General features: G+C 31.4%; 1 pseudogene; it reads right to left on the bottom strand.

Moving 5' to 3' along the window:
* The window catches only part of LOC142325807 (potassium channel subfamily T member 2-like), a 235,472-nt pseudogene that overhangs the window by 26,334 nt on the left and 186,384 nt on the right, over window positions 1–22,754 (bottom strand).

Raw genomic sequence — 22,754 nt, 5'->3', positions numbered from 1 at the left:
ATTCTAGTTTATGAAGACAATAAAAACTGTATTTTTTATGTGTGCCTCAATATGACTGAATCATCTGTGAATATTTGTGAATAATATGTGTGCTCTTTTAGAGAATGTTTTCATAAAAAATAATAAAGAATATCAAAATAATTGAGTAGTCCCACAAGGAAACTGACATACTTCACTGGTGCACTCCTCTCATCAAAATAATAAAAAAAGGTCAGTTTTATCAGATTTCCAGTTCCCTGGAAACACGGTTCCCACTGAAATTTTTAGGACACCTACGGTTTTGACCTGAAGAATTGAATAAAATAGGTCCCAGAACTGTACCTCCAGTAGTTTTCATGATATTCAAAGTAAAACTGAAAAATATTTTGTCTGAAAACCATTTTTTTTAGCTTTGTAATAAAATAACCTTTTTAAACGACTAATAAATGTGCTTTATTAAAAAGACTTACAGAAGATTTAATTTTAAAAATAGTGATGTCCAATAAAAATAATAAGTCCAATAAACATCAAATGTTTTAAAAAATCAAATTTTACTGAAGAAACAGAACAAAAAATAAATGAAATGACCTATTCTGAAAATTTTTGCAATCCTTTCAATTTTTGTTTAAAAAATACAGTTACTAATAAACACATAGTATTGTATTTAATTAAGTAAGTACTTACAAAACAATTATAAAACATTCTACAAAAACAGGATTTCAAGAATATGGTATTCATTGAAGTTCTTTAAGTTTATAGAAAATCTAAAGTTGGCAACGGTGTTCTTTTCAGAAACAAAATTTGAATCGAAGTTATTGTTCAGCTGTTCAAAAACTTACTTATTATTAATCATAACTAGTCTCTTATCTGTGATTTATGTAGTGTGCATGCTCCTTTTGCATGTACATATGCATGTACGTATAAAGTATTCATGCTTTTTTAAAAAAAGGGAGATGCTATTCAAATTTCCAAATCAAGAATATGCAGATATTGATTTCGGAAATAACTGGACTACAAAACATGAATATGAATGAAGATTCTTTTCCAATGATTGTTTGTTCCATTGAACATCCTGTAGGGCAGTATGAAGTTGAACAAGAAATCATTCAAATGATGCAGCGCAGTTCTCAACTCAGCACTCACAGAATTTCAAATTGAACAGGCATACAGGCATATCTCGCAGTACAGTCTGGAGAGCACGAAAGAAGAGGCTATCCTTATTGTTTGCAAACTGTTCAAAATCTTCAATCAGGTGACAGTGAATAAAGATAAAATTTTTGTTGATGGGTACAAGAAAATTGAAATATTACTCATTACATTTTATTCACTGATGAACCGATTTTTTCAAGAAACAGAATAAAAAATTTGAAGAACAGTCACAGCTGGTCAAGTGAAAATTCAAATGCAACTAGATTCAAAGTTTCAAACTTGATTTTCAATAAATGTTTGGTGAGGTATAGTTGGGACCAGTTAATTGGACCATTTATTTTTCAAAATCACCTTTCTTGTTTTGTGTACAAAGATTTTTTACAAAACCAATTGCCAGTTCTGCTCTGAAAAACGTGCACAAATGTTATTCCAACGACGGTGAACCACCTTATTATTCATAAGACGTTAGGCCGCATTTAATATTAGTTTTCCAGGCAGATGGATTGGTTAAGGTGGGTCCAAACTGACTTCCTAGGTCTCCCGATTTAAATCCCTGAGACTATTACCTTTGGGGTCATTTAAAGGAACAAAGAAGAAAAATTTGAAACAAAGAAGAATTATTAAATCAAATTTTAAATGATTTTGAATATCTTAAGAACAACCGACACTATTGGAAAAGCATCCTTTGATGTAACATGTTATACTAGATTTTGCATAAACTATCAAGGAGATCATTTTGAATACTATCTGCAAGATATGGAAATTAAATTTAAAAATAATAATTTTTATGCAAGCCATTTCTATTTCTTCTTCAGTAAAATTTGTTTTTTTAAAACATTTATTTCATTTTTATTGGACTTATTTATATTTACATTACTGTTTTTAGAATTAAATTCTCTATTTTACAAATTTATTAGTCATTTAAAAAATGTATTCTATTGCGCGCCTAAAAAAACAATTTCAGACAAAAACATTTTCACTACTAGAAATACAATTCTGGGACTATTTTATTCAATTTTTTCAGGTCAAAAAACATAGGAAACCATTAATTTTGCCCTCAATCAACATCTTAAAAATTTCACTACGACCTCATTTCACTGGGGTGCTGAATTCTGGGCGAAATCTTTTGCTAACTGTAATTCGTTACCAAAGCGTTTCCAGACCTACGTTTATGTGAACTTTTTTCATTATTTTGATGAGAGGAATACACCTGTGAAGTATCAGTTTCCTCGTGGGACATTCTGTATGTAGGATAAATAACATGTGCCGAAGAGAGTTCTGAGTATAGCTAGAAAATACTGCTGTCATTCTGCCAAACAAATATTACCAGTATTTAATAAAAAATTAAACAAACACATTTTCTGAGCACTCAGTCATTAATTAATAGGTACAATTAAATTATACTAATACAGAAAGAAAGTACTCCATGAAATCTTTAATAATATGAATAATGATAAATTTAAAAAACAACCTATTCTACAAAAAGCCAGATATTCTAACCACTGTAACTTATGTTGGAAGCTGATTATCAGAGTTCTACAAGAACTGTCATCACAAATAAAGTTGTTAGTGTAATGCTGATCATAATATCTTATAATATTCATAGATTTAAGTGTAAATTACTCTTAAATTACATAATATGAAAGGATAATATTATTAAAGGAAGTAATGATGTACCAATAATTAAGTTGTATTCAAATAAAGGATTTTTAAGTTACAGAACAAGTTACACACAATAAGTTGTGCATTAAGAATAAGAAATTATAAAACTCGTGTAGGTTATTTTTTTAAATTTAAAATTTCATTTCATTAACAATAATAAATAAATGTTATTAATTTTACTTTGAATGTAAAACTGGTGATCAGGATAAGATACTGGCTCCTCATATAACATGTACTAACAATTGTTTCGATCAAAATAAGAGGATAACTAAAAGGCACATGAAAGGCCTTGCAATTTGGTGTCTTTATGGTTTGATGTGAACCAAAAGATCACTTAATTGTTATTTCTGTTAAACTAATGTCTATGAAATTTCTAAGAAATCTAAGCCAACTGTACTCAGACCTGTACGTCATTGTGAATCAATTAGAGTTTCCAAGGTTTCTGAAAACTTGTTTTGATATTTGATAAAAAAATGGAAGATAACAATCATGATTGAGACTTAGAATTACAATCCAGTAAGCCACATCTTATATCACAAAGTAAGGTAAATGAGAGATTTAAACTTATCAAAAAACTAAGCTAAACGTTTAGGCTCAAGATTGCAAGGTTGGGATTTAAATATATAAATCTCAGGTGATTGAACCCGATAGAAAAATTTTTCTCCCCGCTTTGCTGAAGAAAATTACTTAGTTTATTGTAAAATAATCATGAGCTTATGTTATTATTAGGGCAAGTTGCATAAATCTTAGAAGTGGTGCATTTTCATTGATTCCTGCAAGCATAGCTTAAATAAAAAGTATTCTACTTTACAATAGTAATAAACCCTTCTGTACCAATCTGTCATGAAATTATGAAAGAAATAATTTATTACATTTAACTCCTGGTGAAATGTTATAAATGTGGTAAAACAGTGGAAGAAACATGAGAACTTAACTCCTGGTAAAAAAAAACCATTCCTGAGCCTCTAGTTAAACCAGAAAAAGTATTTTTACCACCGCCCCTTCATGTCAAATTAGGATTAATAAAAAAATCTGTATAGACGTAAACAAATCACATGGCAACAATAGATTAAAAATATTAATACTTAATATAAATCAGCTGTTCATACAGCCATATGTTTACTAGTAACTTTACAGTGTTGTCACTTTTGCTGCTAAAAAAAAAACTAGTCTCATTACTTTATTTACTTTATTAATTTTAGAAAGGATTCAAGAACACACAAATACATAAATATCAATCTTATTAAACTGCATAGTAGCTGCAAACTATTCTTATTCCGTATATATGTTGTACTCTAACCATATTTTTACTGCTACCATATTTTCACCACTTGCTATAGTAATCAATGTTTTTTTTTTTTCGATGATTGGAGGAACTGTTAAAAATTTTTAAACAAAATGTCTTTGTTTTTTTCAATTTTTTTTTTTTCAAATTTATCTGATTAAGTGGTTACTGCCACAGGAGTGCTATGAGAAGAAATCAATAAACAGTGCTATGTTATGAAGTTATATAAAAATAATATACTTAGGTAACACTGATGACAATTTATTTGTGCTTACAGATTTCTATAAACTAAAAAAACCTCTGTGAACAAACAAAATGCTGCAAAAGGTAAGGTAACATACAAAAACATATTTGACATTTTAAGGTTTCAACAAAAAAATTATTTTATTACAATACTGCAAAATAAAAATGTGTATTAAATATATGACTAGAAACAAAAAACATTACGAATATTTGTATTGGTGAAGATGAAAACAGCTATAATTCATGTAAATAATAGTATCATATAAGTGATAATAAAAAATCATACAGCCAGCTGCACTCACTCATTAATATTTAATTCAGTGTAAAAAGTATACAACACAGAAAAAATTGTAGTTTGAACTAGTGTAAAATTGAAAATTAAAAAAAAAATATCCTTTTTATTAAGTATCTTTCATACATGGTGATCTAAAAGTCTGTTTTTTAGATTCTATAACAAGCAATAAATTTTGGTTTTGCAATTGATGGTAATCGATTTATCTATGTGTACCTGGAATCGTACATGGTGATTTTAACCAATTTTGGGGAGCTGAATTCAAACTGTTATCAAAATTAGATACGTACGAATAAGACATACAATTTTTTACCAACAAATGCATAATCATAATCATAATTTATATAATCATATAAATTGTCTTAGGTTTATGGTACAGATGCTCCATGGTCAGAATATCCTGATCACTGACCAAACCCAAATTTTTGGAAAAAAAGTCTAGGTGGGAGTGTAGGAGATTAATTTTTAACGACATTCTGCATCCTAAACATTTGTAGTTTTCTAACAGCTTACTAACCAAAAAAACACAATTTTCATCTTTTCTGATGCCTAAAAACCACCAACAACATGTTTGAAGGACTTCGATGCAGCTAATTCATATTCGTTAAGTTTATTGCCATTTATTGAGTCCTTAAGCAGTTTCTTGATTTTCAGACTCATAAATATATATCCTCCTTAAGCTTACCATCATTCTTAGAATCAATAAAATACAAAAAGCATATGTGGCAAGTTTGCAGTGATCTGAAAATTGTTGCATTACTTCTTGGTTTACAAGGTGGGTTTATGAAATATTGTTGTTTTCTTTGTCTTTGAAATAGTTTAGATACAAAAGACATTACCAAGTATAGAATTGGCCATTGCAACATAACTTTGTAGCTAATGTAAAGCATTTATCATTAAATGAGAGTGTAAAATCATACTGTTGCTAATTCACATCAAATTCGAGAAAAATTTTGTAAAGGCACTAGACTAAGAAGGACCATGATTTAATCATTTAAAAATAAGTTTTGCTAAATTGAATGATGTTTTAAAAACAACTTTTTAAAAACCTTTATGTGATAACACAATTTCAATAGCGTATTTGAAATCAGCACCCAAATTACAGTGAGAAAAGTTGTGTAACATGTTAGATACAAAATCTTGTGTTGTATAATGACTATTATTTAATTCATTTTTATACGTGTGTTGATAATACAAAGCGTTAAAGTACAGAAAACTAGTACAAATATTTTACGCTTCAGTATTGACAAAAAAATAATAAAAGTACTATTGCTATCAATGAAGACTTTTTCGCAAGATTTCCTAATTCTCCATTACTAATTTATCATAACTGTGGTCTAAAAATTCCTGTATAATTATAGAGAAGAAACTTAATGTTATTATTAGTTGAGGGATCACGTAAAAAGGAATGTAAGGATTTAAGTGTAACAGGTGATTTATATCTTGAGATGTTAATAACTAATAAACAATCATATGTTTGACATTAGCTATTCCTATTATTGGGACTAATATGGGATACCACCTTCTTCCTATCTTTTTCAAGATAGACAACCTCAATCAAACTTTTTCCTGAACGCATAGGATATTTAACAGCTAATGCGATTTTATGCTTTTTTTTTATTTGGAGATGCCGAAGATATGGTATTATCTTTGAATGAAAATGACATGAGGTGTCCCAAACTATCGACTGAAAAATCAGTTGATTTTATGAACTAGGACAAAACTTAATAAAAAAAAAAAGTGTAACTCAGCGGTTAGATGCTGACATGAATGAATAAGGTCAGAAGGACAGTACTTTGAACACATCCTCTAATGCAAATAAAGAATGTAATAATAAGACACTTTTTTCATTAACTATTTTCTTATTAGTAGTTAGGGAAACTACCTTTTAGTTCATCGTTGTTTTAAAAAGGAGTGCACACTTAAACTTTATACATTTTAATCAGAAGAAATGGAAACATATAAGGTAAAGTGTCCACTGCACTCTAAGTTGTAACCATAAGATCAAATGGTTATCTCTTTAAATTATAAAAATTATTTACAATTTCAATTTCTTAGGCAGATTTTTATTTAATATTTCTTATTAAAAGACATTACCAATTTTTTTTTTCTTAAATGAATAAAAATAAACAAAAAAATAAAATGCATTAAATAAAAGTCTGCAAAGAGATGGAAGCTGTAGTAAATAACACCGATAGACAAAAAAAGTTTTTTAATGTTTCTCCAAGTGCGATAACATTTCTTGAATTACTTTTTTGCATACATTACAGATCTGTAAACACAATTTTTCTATCAGTCTTAGTTTTAAATAAATTATACTTCAAAAAAAAAAATTGTGTTTTGAAAAATGTAATTATAATTATAATCGAAAAATATAGTTAAAATCTGTAAAATTTATAATTTTTCATGGCCATCCCTGTGCTAGAATGATTTTGTTGATGCTTTTCTTTTATAAATAACCTCAGACACATTTCGAATTAATGTCAATAATTGGCTAGCATGTTAGTATTCCATTTCCCTTCACAGCGGCTTTCCATCACTGAAATATGTGTTGGTGGAAACATTTATCATGTTCATCACTTACATCTCTGAGGTTGTCCAGGAAAAAAAATCAGATCCGAGTGGAGGAAATGTATTTTCAAAGTTTCAAAGACATATTACATCCCATAGTTCTGTATGAAGTAAGAAGTTGATTAACAATATCGTGGTAATTGTTGAATTTTTGTTTGCCGAGAAAATTTTTGCAAACATCTTTAAATGAAGCCCAAGCTGCACTTTCTACATTATTTAACATTGAGTTAAATACATCATCTTTGACCGACTCTCTTATTTGAGGACTAACAAAATTCCTTCTTTAATTTTTCCTTCACTTACATTCGGAAATTTCTGCCTGATGTGCAAAAATCCAGGACTGTCCTTCTTCACTGCTTTAACAACATTTTTCAGTAGTCCTAGCTTGATATGAGGAGAAGGTAAAAATATTTTACAAAAGTAACAATCGGTTACATGATCCTTTGGTTCACGCCAAACCATAGGTACACTAAAGGGCAAAGCCTTTTGTGTTCCTTTCAGCCATCCTCTTAAATATACAGAACTATTAGTGCATACTATATGAGGAGCCCACATCTTATCCTGATCACCAATTTTACACTGAAAGTACAAATGATATGCTTTTTTAATTAAAGGTATAATTGTTTTCTATTTGATTTTACGATAAACTCACCACATACATAACAAAAGGCATTCTCATCATTTACACAATTTCGAGGCATTACAACACTGTTAATACATAATACTGTTAATAACGACACAAAATTAATACATCAATAAGACTGAACAAAATTAATTCATTCCTAAATCCAGTCCTTAATACAAACAACACAGCTGTGTTTTCAGCTACATGTTTTGACCTGCACAGACACGATTAATCTTGTCCATGAAGGCTCACTCTTCAGTATTAGATATGATGTCATAATGTGACTAGAATTAAATCATATAATTGTTTACTTATGGCTTAAAAATTATGTTAATAAAGTTAAACATTACAAAATGAACTAACAAAATACAAAATAGATCCTGAAAAATTAAAAAAAATCCATTAATTAAAAATTAAACTTTTCAAAAATGGTTGGTGATAGAAAGGTTCTGAGTTCATATATGTTTTCATCATCAAAAAACAGATTAAAATCATGTATCACATGTTAAGAAACAAAAATTATGTTTAGCAGTGTAATTTGTATAATTAAAAGTGACAATTTTATCTAATCATTACAATTTAGAGTGTAGGGAATATATTACCTTACATGTTTCCATTTGTTATAAATACAGATTTCTTATAAGAGATGTCTTTTAGTTGATTTAAAAAAGTACCATTTTTTTTTTCAGAAACAAACTGATGCATTACTTTAATTCTAAGTTAAAAAATCTATTTAATTTTTTTATTCTAATTAATATAAAATAATACCATAAATATGAAACCTGAAAGAAAATATATAAGTTTAACTTACAGCAGCTGTTTTATCAGCATAATTGCGTGCAGCTAGAACAAAACATGCCTCAGCTTCATTCATACGAGCTTTTGCTAGATCAACATCTTTTAAGCAGGAACCCTGAATATAAATGACTCTTTGTGCCCAAATTTGTACTTGAAGAATCATTCTCATTGTAGTATCTAACTCCATAGGAGATAATAGCACCACATAATAATCCTATAAAAAAATTAATTAGAGTAAAACTTATTAATTTAATATATTTGTATTTTAACTAAATAGAGTAGTATAACGAATTTAAACTAGTTATTATTTATTCATTGTATGTTATCTATCATACATGTACATGTGTATTAACGGATAAATAACAATATCCTTTTTTATTTCAGTCCAAAGCATATATACCTATCCAGCTGAATTTTAACATAAAACATAGTATACATTTCAGGTTGTATTTACTACATTAAAACAAACTTAAAAAGAAAGTGTTCTTTAAAAGAAAGAGCACTAAAGAGAACAACATAACCAACAAATAAAACCTACAAGACTAAAGTAAAATACAAATTAAAACAAATGATAAAACTCACAACTAAAATTCCAAACAACCTCTCAATTCAATTAATAAGTCCCGTGTTCACTAGTATGTGGGACAATCAATCGACTTACTATTGTGTCCAGCCGGCTTTCTAAACTTGGAAAATTTGCACAAGTTGGTGAGCCACCCGCCTTTTCAACAGGACAACTATCAACATGATGCCCCACATCTCCAATTTTTGTATTTTGATTATGTATTTTGAAAGAATAAAACATTGGTGTCCTGACTTGACCGACATAGTAGAAAAATACTGGAAACTGCGTGAGATAGAATGTGTATGAAAGTCTTATGCAAACTAAAAATCCTTTCCAAAAGAAACTTTTACACAAGAAACCTGAAAACAATCATCACATTAATGCTATTTATTAATTTATTTATTAATGCCATTTTTTCCACTACCTTACCCAAGGTATTAAGGAGGCTAAGTGGTCTGTAAGATATATCTCCATTTTCCTTTGGACCCTTCTGAAGGAACACAATTCTGGCTTCTTTCCAGCACGCCGGGAAATTTCTATTCTCCAGGCCCTGACTGGTAATCTCCAGCATTTCCCATGGGACTCTCCTAACTAGACCCTTTAGGAGCGCCGCAGGAATCCCGTCCAATCCGGGGCTCTTTTTATTCCCAAGATGCCCGACCGCTGCGATTAATTCTCCAAGAGTGAACCTCCTGCTGTCACAATTAATGATTCCCTCGATCACCTCTTCTGTACAAGGAAATAACTCACTAATTTCCTGTTCCGCTTGCGACCTACTTAAAATAGCCAGGCGCCTGCCAAATCTCTTTGTAATTATTTTATACGCCTGTCCCCAGGGGTCGTTGAATAACTCCTCACACAATACCCGCCAGCGATTTCTCTTTGCTGTCCTAATAGCCCTATTTAATGATCGTCTATCTTTAATATATACAAGGGCCGCTGCCTCATATTCTTGTTCACCTGTGATCCTGAGTCGTTGTTTCTTTCTACTGGATTTTTGTAACTTATCTCTTAGGGTCTCTATTTGCTTTGACCACCAATATGCTGAGCTTCTCTTTCTGCTCCTCCCTTTCCATCTCTTGTTTGACTACATTGGTCAGCACCAGCGGTGTTAATTCAGTCATATTTATGAGCCTCGTGGATGTCCTACTAACTATTCTTTCAATCTCTTCTGCCATAAACTTCTGGGGTAACAGTCTTTCTATAGTAGCAAACATCGAATCATCAATACAAATTCTGGTCGCTAAATGATCACTGGCGTGAGGTAATACTCGCCAGTCCCATTGCTCCCCCCTCCACCTGTTGTCCAGGATTGTAAGGTCCAGAACCGACGAGTGCCCTCTCGCCTGATAGGTGGGGTTACTGTCATTGACACAATGACCGCCAATAGAGCTCATAGTGTCCGTCAATATTTCACCTCTTCTATTTGTGTAAGCACACCCTGTAGCCACTGATTTACAGTTAAAATCCCCCAGGAGTATAAATTTCTTCCTATTTCTAGTAGTTATTCTTTGTATGGTATCCATGCATCTCACAAATTCACTCAACTCACAATTAGGCGAAATATATACTGCAATTACGAGTATAGAGTCGGATTCAATTGCCACTATTTCTTTCGATCTCGCCGTTTTCCTCCAGGCTATTCTCCCACTGATATCTCTCACCACTACATCCCCTTCTGTATCGGCTATCCAGCCCGCTCTTGCTGCTACATAAATGTTGGGTACTGTAACCACCAACAAGTCGGTCCTCTGTGACACCGCCAGTTCACTGACCAAATCACATGACATAGAACTCCGATTAGTATTAACTAGGAGAGCCCTAAGCATTTTGATTTTTTAAACATGCCCAAGCCCCTGTTCGGTGATCCTGGCTCCCGCAGTTAAGACAGCTACTGAGCTCTTTACAATCTGCAATTTTGTGACCTTTGCCCCCACAATTGAAGCAAAGTTCAATCTATCTGGGCCGTTACACTCACTCCTGCGATGTCCCGTGCTCCAACATCTGAAACACCTTTCTTGATCTTCTCGTATGTACGCCCTACAATTGACCCATCCTATCTTTATTCTTTGGTGAACCAATCTGCATGCTGCTCTGTAGGACGTGACTGCCGTAGCATTCTGTGTTTCATCATACCCTGGTCTTATGGATGTAATTTTAACCTCTTCACCATCCCCTGCCCTATTCATTATTGCTGCCAGTATCTCCTGTTCTGGAGTATCCATTTCAATGTCCCTTATGTGCACTATTGTTCTTCTATCTGCTCTAGTTTTTAAGTCTACTTGCAGGTCCGCGGCTTTATCCCTGAGCGTACTAGTAAAATCTGCTGCACTTTGAGCCCCCTTGATGCGGACATGTAACTCCTCATTCCTACCTTTTCTGAGGGATATGACGTCATTGGCCTCGTCACTATTTACCGCAGATTTCATTGTTTTGAGTAGTTCAGCATACAACTTACCCACTGCTTTTACTATCACTGTGCGGCTCTCCTCCGCAGGTGGAGTGGCCTTCTTTATTGCCGCTTGTCCCGGCCTTAACTGTCTTGCCTGTGTATCTGCATGGAGTGTCAATACTCTAACCGGCTCCACCTGGTCTTTTGTTATATATTACAATGCCTTTTTGGTATAATTACCAATGCTTCCGGGCAGCAGTAAAAATGCAGTCCCCGGTGATTGTTGTAAAACCTTGCTAATTGCCTTAAGAATGATGTTCATTCTTATTTTCTCCGCTGCTCTTGAATCATAGTATATTTTATATTTACTTCTTCTGACTTCAACTGTTTCTTCTCCAATAATGGAAATTTCAACCTTTAATATATCGCCCGCCTTATACTTTAAACGACTACCTTCACTATCCTCTGCTCTATTGACTTTTGCTGTCATTAATTCTACAAGTATCTCCCGCTTCCGCAGGAACTTCTGTGATGTTTAAAATTCTTTCTCGCAATGTATTTGGCCATTTCCTCGGTAAGAGTTCTATTAATTTCATGTCTGACAAATCTCCAGACAATACTGCCTCCATGTCCACCTCCATAGCCACTGTGTCTGTCTGTGTAGCCTGAGTGGCTGACGCCAATGGGCGAGACATTTCTATCAACGATTTCAACCCCAAGTATATATTTTTTTCAATTCCTGCTCATGTTCGTTAATATACTTGGATACCCGGGCTCCCATATGTTGCTTAAGGGAGATCATGACCAATCCCAACTGATAGGTCAGGCTCCCCAAACTTCCAGGCGAAGGTTCCTCTTCTTCTGATGAACCCTGATGTGCTCTTTTTGCCCCTTTACTTCTACTTTCTTCGACGTGGATGCCTTCGAAAAACTACCACTTTGGGAGGCCATATCTTCCGTCGGGAGTGAGCCTCGGCGACGCATTATAGCTAGTTACACTCTGGAGACAATTCCTTTTCCAACAAGTACCCACACATGATGGAACCCCATTTTAGGGGTTCCAAAATGGGGGGCCCCAAAAAAATTGGGGGATGGGGGGTCTGGGGATAGGCAATTTTATGATTCGGATAGATATTTTGGAATCGGAGCTATAGGGAAAAAGTTATAGTTCTGAAACTGGAACCCCTATAACACTTCGTTTGACTTAGAATATTTCACTACTGAAGATTTATTAAACTAAAATAAATCTAAGTTCTTGTTTACTTTCGTCTGAGTATGACGTAACTGACAAGCCAAAGCTTGTCAGTATAACTTAAAATATTTTACTGTAACTTATATAATATATAACCTTAAAATAACTTATTCACTTAAAAAATGTTAAGTTTAATTCACTCCGTTATATTGTATTGTAAAGACAATCCATTCCAATCACAATACAACCCACCAAAACCAGAAAAAATAATAAAAAATTTCACTTTTCACTTGAAAAATATTTAACTTATAAAAAAGTCAAATAACTTACCTAATCCGTAACCAAATCACATAAAATTTTATAATTTAGTCACTTCACACTGATAAGGAAATGATATATTTGAAAAAACTTTTTTTAAAACGAAAATCTTTTACCAGAATAAAGGATGCAATTTTAATTTTTTTAACAGGACGCACACGAATTTCCTTTAAAATGATTTTACAAAAAAATTAATTATTAAATTTACTAGGGTTAAATTCTTGTATCGATAAATTATTGGGATTTCATTCTAATATTGTAAAAATAGATACAGAATAAGGAAAGAGAGGTCATTCATTAATTTAGTTTTGTTTGAAATGTTCATCTTTAATTATTTATAAAGGATTCCAGAAAGTTCTACGTTCCAATCACAATACAACCCACCAAAACCAGAAAAAATAATAAAAAATTTCACTTTTCACTTGAAAAATATTTAACTTATAAAAAAGTCAAATAACTTACCTAATCCGTAACCAAATCACATAAAATTTTATAATTTAGTCACTTCACACTGATAAGGAAATGATATATTTGAAAAAACTTTTTTTAAAACAAAAATCTTTTACCAGAATAAAGGATGCAATTTTAATTTTTTTAACAGGACGCACACGAATTTCCTTTAAAATGATTTTACAAAAAAATTAATTATTAAATTTACTAGGGTTAAATTCTTGTATCGATAAATTATTGGGATTTCATTCTAATATTGTAAAAATAGATACAGAATAAGGAAAGAGAGGTCATTCATTAATTTAGTTTTGTTTGCAATGTTCATCTTTAATTATTTATAAAGGATTCCAGAAAGTTCTACGTTTCTAATAGACTTATCTGTTAAAGCGTTAAGTGCGGTGAATGGGAATAAAGATGATTTTTTGCATATGTATATAAAAAGTAACTGATTTTAGTAAAAGAATATCTATAACCTTTTTTAAAACTTATTAAATTCCCTGCAGTTTAGTTCTATTATTTATTCTTTAGAAGATGGACCATTGAATGTAAAAATAGGAAAAGAAAAAATTATTGAGGTAGAAGAATTTTGTTATTTGAGAAGTAGAATTAGTAAAGATGAACGAAGCAGGAGCGATATAAAATGCCGAATAGCACAGGCGAAACGAGCCTTCAGTCAGAAATATAATTTGTTTACATCAAAAATTAATTTAATCGTCAGGAATAGATTTTTGAAAGTATATTTTTGGAGCGTACCTTTATTTGGAGTTGAAACTTGGACGATCGGAATACCTGAGAAGTAAAGATTAGAAGCTCTTGAAATGTGATGCTATAAGAGAATTTTAAAATCAGATGGGTGGATAAAGTAACAAATGAAGAGGTATTGCGGCAAATCGATGAAGAAAGAATTTGGAAAAGTGTAGTTAAAAGAAGAGACAGACTTATAGGCCACATATTAAGGCATACTGGAATAGTCGCTTTAATATTGGAGGGACAGGTAGAAGGAAAACATAGTGCAGGCAGGCAACGTTTGGAATATGTAAGACAAATTGTTAGGGATGTAAAATATAGGGGGTATAACGAAATGAAACGACTAGCACTAGATTGGAAATCTTGGAAAGATGCATCAAATCAGTCAAATGACTGTAGACAAAAAAAAATTTATTCTTTACGATGAAAAATAATTTAGTTATGACGTTTGTAAATATTTCAATTTTTGATTTCCTCAGAAGAATGCTCGTTTTTTTTTGGCAGTAAACGTGAAAAGCAAATCCAAACGAATGAAAGATAGGGTTTAGTGACATTAGTAGTATCTATCCACTTGATTTTTCTTAATTTATTATACCTACAGAACTGATCTGAGTTATAGAAAGTATACTTAAAACGTGTGATTTCATTGAGAAAAATAATTTTTTAGGGACAATAGTTCTTATTTAACTAGAAGAAGCAAAGGACAAACTGGTATAATATTTTACAATTTAAATTTAACAATACGATACAAATTGAGTACTCATCTATGAAAAAAATATCATACTATTTTTTTTTAAAAATCAAAATTTTTAACTTGAAATATTAAAAATTTGATATAAATCTTCATATAAAAACATCAAATTCCAAATTATTTAGAAAGGTTTAAATAAATTGGTATAATTATTTTTTGCTTTGGAAATAAAATGTTTACCTCTGTTTCATTCTCCCTTACGTTGAAAAAGGAATCTTAAAGAATAATGATTATTTTAATCTTTAGGATTTTTCTGAATTTTCATGAGAAAAACTAAAAACAATTTAAAAAAAACTGTAAAACACTATAGATAGCACCTTAAGAAAACTCTGATAAAGGTAAATACAATCAGCTTACGATATATATATTAGTCATATTGTATATATATAAGTTATGTCTTGCATAATTAACATTTTTAGAATTATCTTTAGAAAAAAAGGTAAAAAAAATGAACAATTAGAAACGATAGACGATCTCCTAGATGAACTCCAACGTCTTCGTGAAGAAACCACTCTCGATTTCCAACACATCCAACGGCTTCAAAAAGAATTCCTACTATACCAACACCAGGCGCCTGCAGCCCTTTACCATATAAATCTTATGGAACAAGAAAACATATCCCAAAATGACACACTAAGAGCTTTAGAAACAGAATTACAACACAAAATGAACTTAGTTGACAAAATTGAAACTACGAAAAAACTTGGCAACTTAGAACATAAATTTACTAATAGTTGTAGTTGTAGATGTAGTTGCAGTAGTAGTAGTAGTAAAAATTTCCATTAAATAACAAAAGGCCGCTCATTACCAAAATTACAGTATAAATACCCTTGTCAATCATTAGTAACTATTGAAAATTATTTCACCATGTATATAAATTACTAATCACTAATTATATATAAAATTTTCTTGTACTAGTTTTTTTTTTTAAATATAGAGATATATTTCTTTATTCTTTACCTGCAGTGCACCCATACTGTCGAACGTTTTTCAACCTATCTGCAATTGTGTTATCATCCAGGTGATGATAATACAATCATTGTGTTCATCTGAACACAATCATCGAGGAAGGTGTATTTTTTTAAATGACAGGATGAGCATGTCATGAATGAGGTATTTTCAAACTTCCTACTAGGGTGCACTGTTACACACATTATTATTATTATTATTATTATTATTATTATTATTAATTATTATTATTTAATCGCACAAACAAATTTAACAATTACATTTACAAAATTAACATTCAAATTCAGTACACTTAACATTCACAACTACCATTAACATCATACATTTTAAAATTAACATTCATAACGTTAAATTAATCACAGTACAATTACATTTACAAAATTAACATTCAAATTCAGTACACTTAACATTCACAACTATTTACAAACTTCCTACTGGTGTGCACTGTTACACGTTATTATTATTATTTAATCCCACAGTACAATTACATTTACAAAATTAACATTCAAATTCAGTACACTTAACATTCACAACTACCATTAACATCATACATTTTAAAATTAACATTCATAACGTTAAATTAATCACAGTACAATTACATTTACAAAATTAACATTCAAATTCAGTACACTTAACATTCACAACTATTTACAAACTTCCTACTGGTGTGCACTGTTACACGTTATTATTATTATTTAATCCCACAGTACAATTACATTTACAAAATTAACATTCAAATTCAGTACACTTAACATTCACAACTACCATTAACATTCATACATTTTTAAATTAACATTCATACGTTAAATTAATCACAGTACAATTATATTCACAAAATTAACATTCAAATTCAGTACACTTAACATTCACAACTATTTACAAACTTCCTACTGGTGTGCACTGTTACACGTTATTATTATTATTATTTAATCCCACAGTACAATTACATTTACAAAATTAACATTCAAATTCAGTACACTTAACATTCACAACTACCTACCATACCTTAACATTCATACATTTTACTTGTTCGTTGCTGCTACTTACTCCAGCATATAGTCCTCTAAGAAGCCATCAATATTCTGTGCGCCTGGTGTCTCCATTCTGATGGCAAAACTTTTCTCACGTTATTTTTCAAACCTTTCTGGAATATTTTCTTAATGTTAGTCTTAATCAACCTATATTGCAGCGGCCTTCCACTTTACTCTCCCACCGATCCTGTAAATTTTTGTGCATATCTAAAAGCTTTCGATAGGATTCCCGCACACCTTTGTTCTCATTCCACTCTTCTTACTTGTTTCATCAGTGTATCGTTCTAAGACTTCAAATTTTATTATAATTAATATTACTTTCTATTAGGTTAATACGTCCATTTCAATTAGGGCTTGGATTTCAGCCTTTAGTTGTCCTCTAAGAAGCCATCAATATTCTTTGCGCCTGGTGTCTCCATTCTGATGGCAAACATTTTCTCAGGTTATTATTTTTTCAGACCTTTCTGGAATATTTTCTTAATGTTAGTCTTCATCAACCTATATTGCAGCACCCTTCCACTTTACTCTCCCACCTAGTTTTTTTAAATTATTTTTACTTTTATGTTTCTTTTAAATAAACTTATCGTATTTTTAAGACTTGAATCTTACAAGGGCACATCGGTTCAAATCCGACTTCATCTCCTTTTTTTTTAACTTAAATATATTGATTTATTAATAATTATTTACCTGATTGTAAAAAAGAAATTACGATAAATAATATTCAATAATAATATTAAAAAAAATGAAAAGTATCAGAAGTTATTAATGAAATAAAATTTTATGTACTTTTTACTAAAAAAAAAATGCGTAATGTAATTTAATAGGCGTACAAGGAAGTCATGTGGTGACCATATCAGATTTTTTTATGTTAACGGTCATAATTTAAGTAAAAATTCTCTTATTTTCTTAATGTTAGTCTTCATCAACCTATATTGCAGCGTCCTTCCACTTTACTCTCCCACCGATCCTGTAAATTTTTGTGCATTTCTAAAAGCTTTCGATAGGATTCCCGCACACCTTTGTTCTCATTCCACTCTTCTTACTTGTTTCATGAGTCTATCATTCTAATTGTTCAGATTTTATTATTATTAATATTCTATTAGGTTAATACTTTAGTTTCAATTTGTTTTAATACTATTAGTTAGTACTAATAGTATTAATAGTACTAATAGTATTTGTTTTAATACTATTTGTTTAGTACTATTAGTTAGTACGTAATAACTTGGTTGTCCAAGTTGTGGCAACGAAAATGTTGCATTTAAAATCCTAACTATTATCGAGGAAGCTGTGAAACCATATAAAGGAGGGTATTTAAAAAATGCTTATGAAGATTAAATACCCGATTCGACAATTTGTTGTTATAAGATTTATAAAACCAAAAACATATTGCGTAACTTATTGTAATTTATAAGTAATTGTAATATGACATTTTATATATTGGAGTAAAAATACAATTTACTTCTACTGATTGTACAATCTATGGATTGTACGGTTTATAAAGTTTGAGAAAGCTAATATGGTATACGATATTCGACGATGGGAGCAAATTTTATCTCATACTCTTTTGTTACAATTGCTGTTTTATAAAAATCCAGGCTTGAGATCAACAGATAAATCGTATAACAGCGATTTGAGGACAACCAAGGAAAGTACTCAAGATAACCGGCGCTCATTTAATGATGCCGGATATCAGGGGAAAAGCATTAAATCCTACAAATACATTTAACAACATCGTAAAGTTGTTGAAGCATGAAAGACTTAATAATAAGACCTTTGAGTGAGACGTATTCCTTCACCTCTATTCGACAACAACTACCTATTAGCAAAACCATATAGAAACGTATGAATCCTTATGCTGATCAAATGTTCAATTCAATGACTACGATGTCATAATTATGTGAGGAAATACTAGGCCACAAAATACTAGGCAAGTAAATGTTAGGCAAGGAAATGTTGAGTGTTGAAATGACAGGACAGTAAATGGTTAGGTAAAATCAGATCTACTAATGAAATGGGTTTGCTATGATAATGCTTCATCAGGTCTAGGTAGAATGGATTGGGCACTTTTTATGGGTAACCTAAATACTGAGTCTGTACCCGTTATGGTAGTGGGTGTAAGGGCTGGTGTAACACTGACCACTCGCAGAGAGTGCGGTGAATCGATTTACGTACGATTTCGATGTGCGTTTTCTAATAGGTCGTCGTCGACGAATATTGGCGAAGGATAAGTCTCAACTGAACGGTCTTTAAAGAGCAACATTCTGTTGTTCATGTACTACAGTTACTGATTTTCATTTGACCGCAGCATTAAAAGACCGTGGTCTTACATTGCTATTACGCGATTTATTTGTCGGTCTCAAAGGTTTTTTTTTATAAAATAGGACTTATTAAATAATACTCTGTTGCCTGGTATAATTAAAACAACTGTGTAAGGGATCGAATTGCAGATTGGTTGAAAAACTACCCTTTTCCACTCCCTATGGGAATTTCTAGTAAATTTCCATAATGTCGATCCCTGTCGACAACAGTTTTGAGTGTTTTATAGTAGGCCTCCGGGGGAGAGATTTCACTCTTTAACAAAAAAAAATCTCAACGCGCCATGGATGCTACAACATGAAATCTTATTTCTATTGTGGTGTGGAAATGTATCCAAACAAATGGTAAATAATGTAGATTCCTGAGCTTAGTGAATACAGAAAAAGAAGCTTTAAAGTAATATGTCATAGATTTTCCTGAAGAATAGCTAATTATGATTGTGAAGAACAGTCATGGTAATCAGAATTCTAAACCAAGTGGTTGATAAAACAAATAACATCAAAGCACTTTTCCAGGTTGGCTGATCGGCTGCATTCAATTCGATATATTGACATCAAAGATAAAGAAAACCTCACTTTGGAAGGCTTTTATTATTCCTTTAACCATATAAGATGTGGTATGTATATTAGATTAGGGAAAATGGAAAAAATTAAAACTTATTTAAACTAAATCTGATAATTTAAATAAAGTTAAATAAATAGGCTTATCATATTTTTCTGGGTCCAACTCGGGATATATTTTTGAAATTAAGTCTTAACAGTTTAGTGAAACATTAAACTATCTATTCAGTTTATTTGTCATTAGATATGACCTTTTTCAGAAATGGTTTGTTTGTTTTAATTACAACATAAAATTCATAACAAGTAAGTTCTGAATTAATTTTTAACATTTAGCAGATGTTTAACAGCAGATACTGAAAGTTGACCCCTTTCTGCAAACCAAATGCTTCCCATAATTGAAAAAACTCTCAACTAGAGCAGATGTCCCAGGCAAAGACATTGCAAAATCAACCATTTTAGAAATATTGCAACATTAAGTCCGCCTTAAAAATTGCATTCCACTTCTCTTCAATAGTATCTGGTACTTTTTCAGAACTTGAACCACAACCTACCCTTTGGTTTTGAATTTCCTGGTTCAACAATGTACGTTCAATCAAATAATTTATACTTTTTACTTTTATAATTTCATTAACAACTTGTGCACTTTCTTCTAGATCAGACCAGGCAATTTCATTTCGTAGATTTTATCCACTGAAACTTACTAACTTTATCAAAACTGGTTCTTCACAACTCTTAGTATTGGATACTAGAATTATAAAAATTGTCTACGCTTGAGAAGAATTTTTGTTCCTGAACATCATTATTTTCTTTGAGTCCATAGCAATTGTTTGACAAAAGTATAAATTTGTGGGTTTTTCTTTCCTGAAGTTGATAAATTAATTAAGAATATGTCTGAAATGCTTCTGTTGCTGTGACAGAATTAGCTTCAGATTTCTGAACTGCATTATTAAATAACTGTAGAGTACCATAGAAAAATTTCAAAAAAGTTCATTTTTCAGATTTTCAAAAAAATCAAACATTAATTTTGTGCATTTGTCACAAGAGAAGTATGATTTTAGACCATAAAAAACAAAATAATTCTTTCTATTGAAGGTAACAGATTAAGGAACATTGTGCTGCTATAAAGTAATACATTTTTGTAATCTGTTTCCATAAATATACAGAAATCTTTAAGTTTAATCTTTCAGTATACATGTGAAAATATTTATAAATTTTTATTACAATAACCTCTATATCCAGGGGTAGAGAATCACATGCCAATTGTACTGAACTGTGTACAATGTGGGCTGGACAAACAATACCTAAAATAGGTCTATCTAAATCACTTTGAAATTTTCTGAACACATTTTCATTCCCCTTTCTCATCACACCACCAAAATTATTGTTAGTATTATCAGCAGTACAACAAACCAACTTTTCTTCAAGTTTGTAATTTTTCACACACTGCAAAATACACTGAGTCAAAATTTGAGCAGTTTAAACTGACATTTCAATGAAATTTAAAAGTTTAACTTGAATTCCCTCCTCCAGACTCAAATATCTTACAGCAATTGGAATGTGTTTTACTTCACTTCTGTTTGAGCTCCATTGTTACTGGTACAACTTTTTTTTTCCATAGAACGCAACACATCAAATGCAAATGGCAAAATAAGGTTAACAATAATTGCCTTGGTTGTGATTCTAACACATGAAAATTTTGGGTCACATAACTTTTTAACCAGTTTAGTTGTGCAGTCATGTTTTGAAACTGAGTTTATATCTAGCAGTGTGGTATGAAAATGTAGCTTTTTTAGCAGCACATTCAGATCACTGTTACTGTTATTCCCATCTTTGGCTTTAAAAAAAATCTTTTATGTTTAGTGAAGCAGTAACATTAGTAGCACTTCTATGTTTAGCTGTTTTCACGTGGTACTCAATATCACCCTTTCCTTTATGTGAAACAGAAAATTCTCCGGGACATTGCGTGCAATAAATACGTTCATTGTTACGGTCATTACACAATTTTAAAAATTTGTATTCCTGTTGCAGGTTAACATTAAATACACATTTCCTTTTGCCATTGCTAAAGTATGAGACAGAAAACGAATAGAGATAAAATGATTAAAAATGTCTAGACGAGTTATTTCACGCACAAAAACAACATAAACATACTGCCCCTGTTTTGTTGCCAAATGACTAAATAAAAAGTTGTGGTGAGACCAGTAGCCACACCTCCATCAAAATGGACATCAGCGTTTGCTTCAAGGTTGGCTGAGAGATGCATGGCCATAAGAGAATGTTTAAAAATGCGATGTCAAACATATAGGTCTAAAATTAAAAAAAAAATCCTTGCCAGTCATAAAATTCTCAAAACCTGGACAATTTTTGCAACAATTAATGAGAAAGTTTATTTCTTTTATTAGTTAAGATTTGTTCTTCTTGATGGATCTCTTGCAACAGGTTTCTCTAGAGCATCAACAAGGGAGGTCTGTCCGCCTCTCCCTTGTAGAACAGACCGGAGTCCGTAAATTAACCCAAAATCAGGGGTATGAACTGAAGTAGAGTTCACCAAGGGAACTAGGACTAAATTTCGTTTTGCGGACATTTTTAAGATACCAGAGCACACGATCTGCGACTTCATTGCAGACTCTTATAGCCCCCGTAACACATTTTATATTATTTCACTTTTTTACCTCATAAGCGCCTACTATTAAAATCATCATTATTATTACTAATAAGTAATCCGGCTTTTTTATTCGGATGAGAGTCTCTTATGAGTTTCATCTTGTATAACAGCTACCGATCTCCCTCAGGGGTCTATTTTAAAAAAATTACCGTTCTTTCTTTATTCCTAAACCATTAGTAACGCATTAACGATGG

The sequence above is a fragment of the Lycorma delicatula genome, chromosome 5, assembly GCF_047948215.1.
Source record: "Lycorma delicatula isolate Av1 chromosome 5, ASM4794821v1, whole genome shotgun sequence".
In the NCBI taxonomy this organism is placed as follows: Eukaryota; Metazoa; Arthropoda; class Insecta; order Hemiptera; family Fulgoridae; genus Lycorma; species Lycorma delicatula.
The sequence above is the reverse complement of the archived record's forward strand: the minus strand, read 5'-3'. Positions and strand labels throughout refer to the sequence as shown.